This window comes from Eriocheir sinensis, chromosome 51, assembly GCF_024679095.1.
Source record: "Eriocheir sinensis breed Jianghai 21 chromosome 51, ASM2467909v1, whole genome shotgun sequence".
Classification (NCBI taxonomy): Eukaryota; Metazoa; Arthropoda; class Malacostraca; order Decapoda; family Varunidae; genus Eriocheir; species Eriocheir sinensis.
Window position 1 is genome coordinate 2,185,589 of NC_066559.1, and position 6,333 is coordinate 2,191,921.

The following is a 6,333-nucleotide window of genomic DNA, read 5'->3' on the forward strand; positions in this document are numbered from 1 at the left end:
AGAACCATTTATAGTCATTGAAATGCCCCTCTCACCCAGCCAATAATGGTAAATTATTGTGAGCAGCTGGCAGAGAAGAGAGTGGTAGGATGACTACTGGACCTTATGGCAGCTGACACATCCTGTGGTTGAATGTATGTCCCTGTTGCTCTGCTTACCACCTGTGCCACTTGCCCTTTTACTGTTTATTTGCATACATTATTGGCTTGCTTATATCACCATGAGTAGAAGGAAAGCTCTGACAGTGGAAGGGAATGAGCAGCTGAAGTAAGGATGCAGCTTTCTAGCTGAAGAGTGAGCTAAAGAGGTAGGAGTTGAGAGTGCTGCTACAATGATGTAGGTGGCAGCTCCTAACATTTGCCTTGGAGTGAGTGATGTTAATAGAAGGGGGAACAGATACCTTGTTTATGGATCAAATCAATTATAAACGATAAGGAAAAATTTACAGCATGTACAGCCATTTATAGACGAGAAACACAAGCATGAACTTTTGAATGGGGTCTTGAAATTATAAATCCTGTATCTTAAATTAGCACTGTCCAGATATATCTCTTCACCTTAGTAGCCAATTTTCAAGACTTTGGTGTCAACAGAAAGGTAATTAGTTTCCCTTTTTAGTCTCAAGATTAGAATGTCAAATGTCATTCTTTATCTTAAAAGATAACTGAATAAAGAAAAGTTTCCTCATCAGTGAAGTCAAAATATATAAAAAATCCACTTTTTATCATCTTAACCCTAGAATACCAACGTTGAAATACATACATGGCTACCAACCATGTACCAGATTTGGTACAAATAAAGTAAATTGAAAAAAAGTGATAAACAATTATATTTAATATTCTGTTTTTCCTAAAAACTACAGTCTTTATGCCTCACAATGGATTTAAAGAAAAACAAAATACAAAAATATGTGCAAAATGTAGTTTTTTACGGCAAACAATACAAACTAAGCTATACCTCAGGCAGTCTTTGTTACATGGTCCTCCGACCACCCCAGTGCGGAGTTCAGATGTCCCCCTCGTTGGTCCAGTGGCCCCAGGCCTTATGACCCACGGGTGTGTGTGGGCCAAGCAGTCAAAGTATGGGTTGATTTAGAAAGTAAGGGAATAAAAAATGTTCTCATAAGAAAATTTCCACTTGCCCCCCAGTCTCCTTACACCATCCTGGGGGGCTAAGCTAAAAGAGATCTATCGCTATTGAAGTGACTTCAGTCACCTAGGGTATCAGAGCAGCATCGCAGAATGACCACATGCAAGGGCATCTTTAGCGGCCAATCTCATCATTGCTGGGTTGTGTGAAAATGTAATGAAAGCTATTACTGATACTGTAAATGACCAGAACTACCTGCAGCATGCTAAAAGAGCAGCAACAGAACAAGATCCACTTGGACATCATAGTAGGCACTCGATACTAACAAGGCAGGGCCATCACGGGTGTCACCAGCAGCATCAAGCAGGGACATCTGACTCATATGCCAGGGCACTGGTATCCAGGTATCTAGGCCTACACCAGGCTGCTATGTTGGTCAGAACACTGTTATAGTATCCTGAAAACATCCATGTTATAACCTGAATAAATACAAGAATATATTACCTGAGTGTAGTAAGACATCTTATACTCCATAATTCACCAACAAGGTACCAAATTCGGTACTTTTAGGAGTAACTCGAAAAGTAGACGTCAGAGTGATACGGACCCCCTGCACTCCACCAGAACACAGGTCACACTGAACACTTCAGGCAGCCCAGGGAAGTGTGTGCACAGCGGCCTACGTGCCACTTTGAAACAGGCCTTATGTCTGGATACGGAGCAAGGTTGGTGTTCTAGAGTTCATTAAACACCTTTAAACACAACTTATTCTCAAGAAAAGAAAAGAAAAACTCAAAATATGCAAAAGTTTGTTTCATATTTTGAAGTATCATAAAAAACAAACCTCAAAATTTGATGAAGCTTACAGAGATAACTATTTGAACTAAAATCATTAAAAAAACTTTGCGGTTTGATTGATAAATAAGGGAAATAGAAATTTACTTACTTGACTCTCAAAGTGAACACTAACACCCAAATGACTAAGCTTCTACTTGTAATGTTTCCTAGTGGTGCTGACGATGTCTCAAGGTGAATTGTATTTTTTCATACTTTTAGGATTTTCGACTCAGTCGGTGTTCTTAAATACATGTAATTGTCAATTCAATCTGAATTCAGGCTGTGGATGCTAGCAGAATAGAATATTTTTATTGAGAATGTCTGAGTAGATTAAAGACACAGGATCATAGAATTGTGGCATGTTCATGTTGACAGCAAATTTTGATCATTTTACTCCTAAATCCTCAGGGTGGCATCAAAAATATCCTTTTACACCATCAAATTACCATCACAAATAACAGAATTAAGTGTTGAACCAAATGATAATAGACAATAAGACTCCTTAGCTGAAATATTAGATGCTTCACAATCACACTGTCAGTGAGTGATATAACCAGTAAGCTGCAGTTAATCCATATTGGGACATTCCTGGGAAAGTGCAACATACCTACGCATGGCTCCCAACCTACTTCCCAGTGGTAAGATTGTAGGTCATGGTGACACATGTAAACCCTTTCTCATGATCTTGAGCCAGTCATCTAATTGAGGGTGGATGCACTGAGCTTTTACATGAGATTTCTACCTCCAGTCATTCTCCCATGGGCAGTATAAGGACCAGAGGTCCTTAAGCACTTCATAGGCCCTCAATTACTTATAATAATTGCATTAGTTGTGAAGAGGAGGAACTGGCTTACTAAAAACAAAAATGCTAGAGCTAGCAGCATGCAGGAAGCTTTCCTGCATCTGCCTCTTCCCCCTTCCTTCTCTCATTTGCCCTTGCCAACCACAGCCATACAACCACAACCACAGCTATCAAGGACCAGAAATAACTCCTGTGCCCATCCCCATGCATCATGGAGCAGCACTAAGTGAAAAACATTAACCCACCTAACCCTAACTGCACAACCATTACCCTAGTCACTACTTACTCCTATGAAAACCTTGCCACTGATGTGTATTTTCATATATTGCACAGTTCACAGTACTCTTAGTTTCTCAGTAGACACATTTTTCTGTATTGTATGTTCACATTGGCTTATTCAATTTCTTTTAGGGTGCAATTCTGTTCCATTTTCTCTCACCGAGGGTAAGATGCTTTATATCATCATCTCTTAACATTTGTTCAAAATTTCGCTATTACCATGGGATTATAGCACAAAAGTAGATCACTATGATATGTCCAGATACAGAAAACTGTTTATTCGACTTCATTATTTGACATTTTCAATCCTTGCCATTTTGACATCAGTTTTCAAATACCATGCCAGATATTGATTTTCAAACCACACCAGACAGACATCCACCCACCCACCAGCTAGTGCTGCTGGTAGCTAGACAAGTAGAAAGTTCTGCCTCACACTCTCACTCTCTGCCCTGCTGATATGACTACAAGGACCATTACTACCATGGCTCAATCCAAGACCCATTTCTCTACTAGTACTAGCAAGCACTGCCTTGTGTTCACTAGCCTGCCATCAAAAGTGGAAGTCAATTGTGTCAGTGGTTTTGAAGCAGGAAAAGCACAAGCAGTTAGTCTTTACTAGCATGGGCCCAAACACTGCTGCTTAACCTGGTAGCTGTGGGGATCATGTTTCTTAAAGGTCCCTCTAAGCGAGAAAAATGAGAAAAAATCATCACTCACGCAAACCATTTCATAATATATATCCGCATTTGTGATCAGTTTATGTATCATCTATTTTGGGGGGTTTATATCATGGCAAAAATGTGGCCCATCGCTGGTACACGGTAAAGCCACAAATTTGGCCCGTCGCGGCTACCGGGTTAACAGGGCATAAAAAATATGAAAAATGTTTTTTTTAATCAAGGAAGTGATCAGGAACCTAATCTTTCCAATTTATTCCTTTGGGAAATATGGAATTCAATATTCAACAGTTTTGCTGTTGTAACACTGGAACACAACCCTGTCCAATAGCAGGTTTCCTGTAGAAGGCAGATACACTAATAATACTTGATGCTGTTTTGCAATAGCAAAATTTTCATGTGAAAGCTTGAACTTAATGTTGCAGTCATTAAGTTTACGTGAAGTACAATGCCCCTAGAGAAAAAAAAAATCTTAATTAATAATTTTGGTAGGTGAAAGGTGATGACCAAGAAAATGTATAGTACATCATGCAAATAGGAAATGGATGAGAATGTTACTGAGCCAACACATATAAGTGAGTAAATGAACTCAGATGACATCCATTTTGGCATTGAGGCCACATTATAATGTTGATGAACTATGTGAGACATGGTGAGTGATGATGTGATCTTAGTGTAAGTGAGAGACTAGGTGTAGCATTTTGGGATTTTTGATGAGTGATCATTTTTCATCTTTTTGAGTTTTGTTCCTGGAGTCTTGATCTCACCTTGAGCTTGTGGGAAGTCGAGTCCATAAAGGTGATGACAAATGTAAACTTATCAAAATTAGCTTATTTCCTAAGTTGATAATGTGGACGCATTTGTTGAATCCTGAATCTTTATGTGAAGTATGGAAATGTATGGCAAAAGCAGGTATTATCCATATCTGTCAACCTTGAATTTGCCATAGATAGTAGGAAAACAAATGGCGTCATCCCTTTGTTTGGCCTATATGTTTTCCTTCAATTTGTCTGTTTCCTTCTTCCAACAAGTTCAACTATTGAGAGAGGAGTATCAAAATGCATTAGTATTTAAAAACATATTTGTCTTTCTGTATTTTGATCTGTTTGCCTTTATCAGAGCAGCACGTTTCATTATTAATTTAAGCCCCTGGTCTGCCTCTTGTACCATAAAAAATATACATATATATGCCAGTTGTCTCTGTACCTTCTCAGCCCTATTTCATTCATAAAACTTTTATTCTACTTCATCTAACGTGCCCAAATCACCTCAGTAACTTTTCCATTTCTCATTTTACTATTCCACACAACACATTTTGCTTTTATCTCTAGTGTATGATTTCATCTTGTTGAGTCACCTGCTCTCCTCATGTAACTTATTTCTACTATTGTGACCCATTCCATACCCATATTTCAGGGATATATAAAGGTGGGCAGAACCATACTGTTCCTAATCCTCTCCATCTCCAAAATCTACCACTCCTGATTCTTGATTGATATTCCATTCCATTCCATTCCAAACTACCCTCTTCTTCATTTGTCCCTTCTTGTTCCCATACTTAGAGAGAACTATTTCTAGAAACTAATTTCCTCCACTATCTTCTTCCTCCACCAAGCTTACCGCACACTTCATTACACTTGGCCTTTAGTCTGTTCAGATTTGTTTTCTGTTAAAAAAACACATTACTGTTTGTAACATTCATTCAATGCTTCCCACCTGCATCTCTTAACCCGGTAGCAGCGACGGGCCAAATTTGTGGCATTAACGCGTACCAGTGACGGGCCAAATTTGTGGCTTGACGTAAACTACCCAAAATAGAGGCGGCACCAATTGATTACAAATGCGTTGTTATCTATTATATAACGATTTGTGTGAGTGATGATTTTTTCTCATTAATTCACTTAGAGGAGCCTTTAAGAAACATGATCCCTGCAGCTACCAGGTTAAACTCATCCTGTTCTCTTAGCAGTGTACTCTTCCTTTTGGCCAACAGGAGTGTCATAGATATGTAATTATGCCACCAACAGCTGCTCCACACTTCTGTATCAGTTTTGAGTCACTACCTGCTACTCTAACTTCACCTCCCAAATACACATCCAAGAGCCAGTGCACCCATGCCCTGCTCCTGTATGTACTAATCCCCAATCGTGCTCACTGCACTATCTATTCATATACAGGGACTAGCCTCTTTATGAAAATCCTTTATTCCTTTTATCCTTTTATACCCCAGAATGTAAACTCAGGCCAGGAAAAATAGCTTTAAAAGTAAACTATGGAGTAAGATGTGGCCCTCCAGAGAAGATGCTGTCTCTGTATATTAGTTCATACTAGTACAGTAATTTAGTTTTGACAAACTGTACTAAAATGTTTCAGCAATTATGAACAAATAAAAAAGTTCAATGAGCTGACATAGAATACTAGTGAAAATTGCATAATTTATATTTATATAATTGTACATATGTAATCGATACAAGTATTTCCACAGTAAGCCTGTTACCATGTCTTGTTTTTTGAAAATTTGAAGTCTATCAGCCAATGGTCTGTGGTGGCTGGAAAATTACAAATCTACTGAACTTGATTGTTAAAATGTTCGTGTTCACACACACACACGTACACACACTAGACAAGGGTTGATTGCGTGTACCT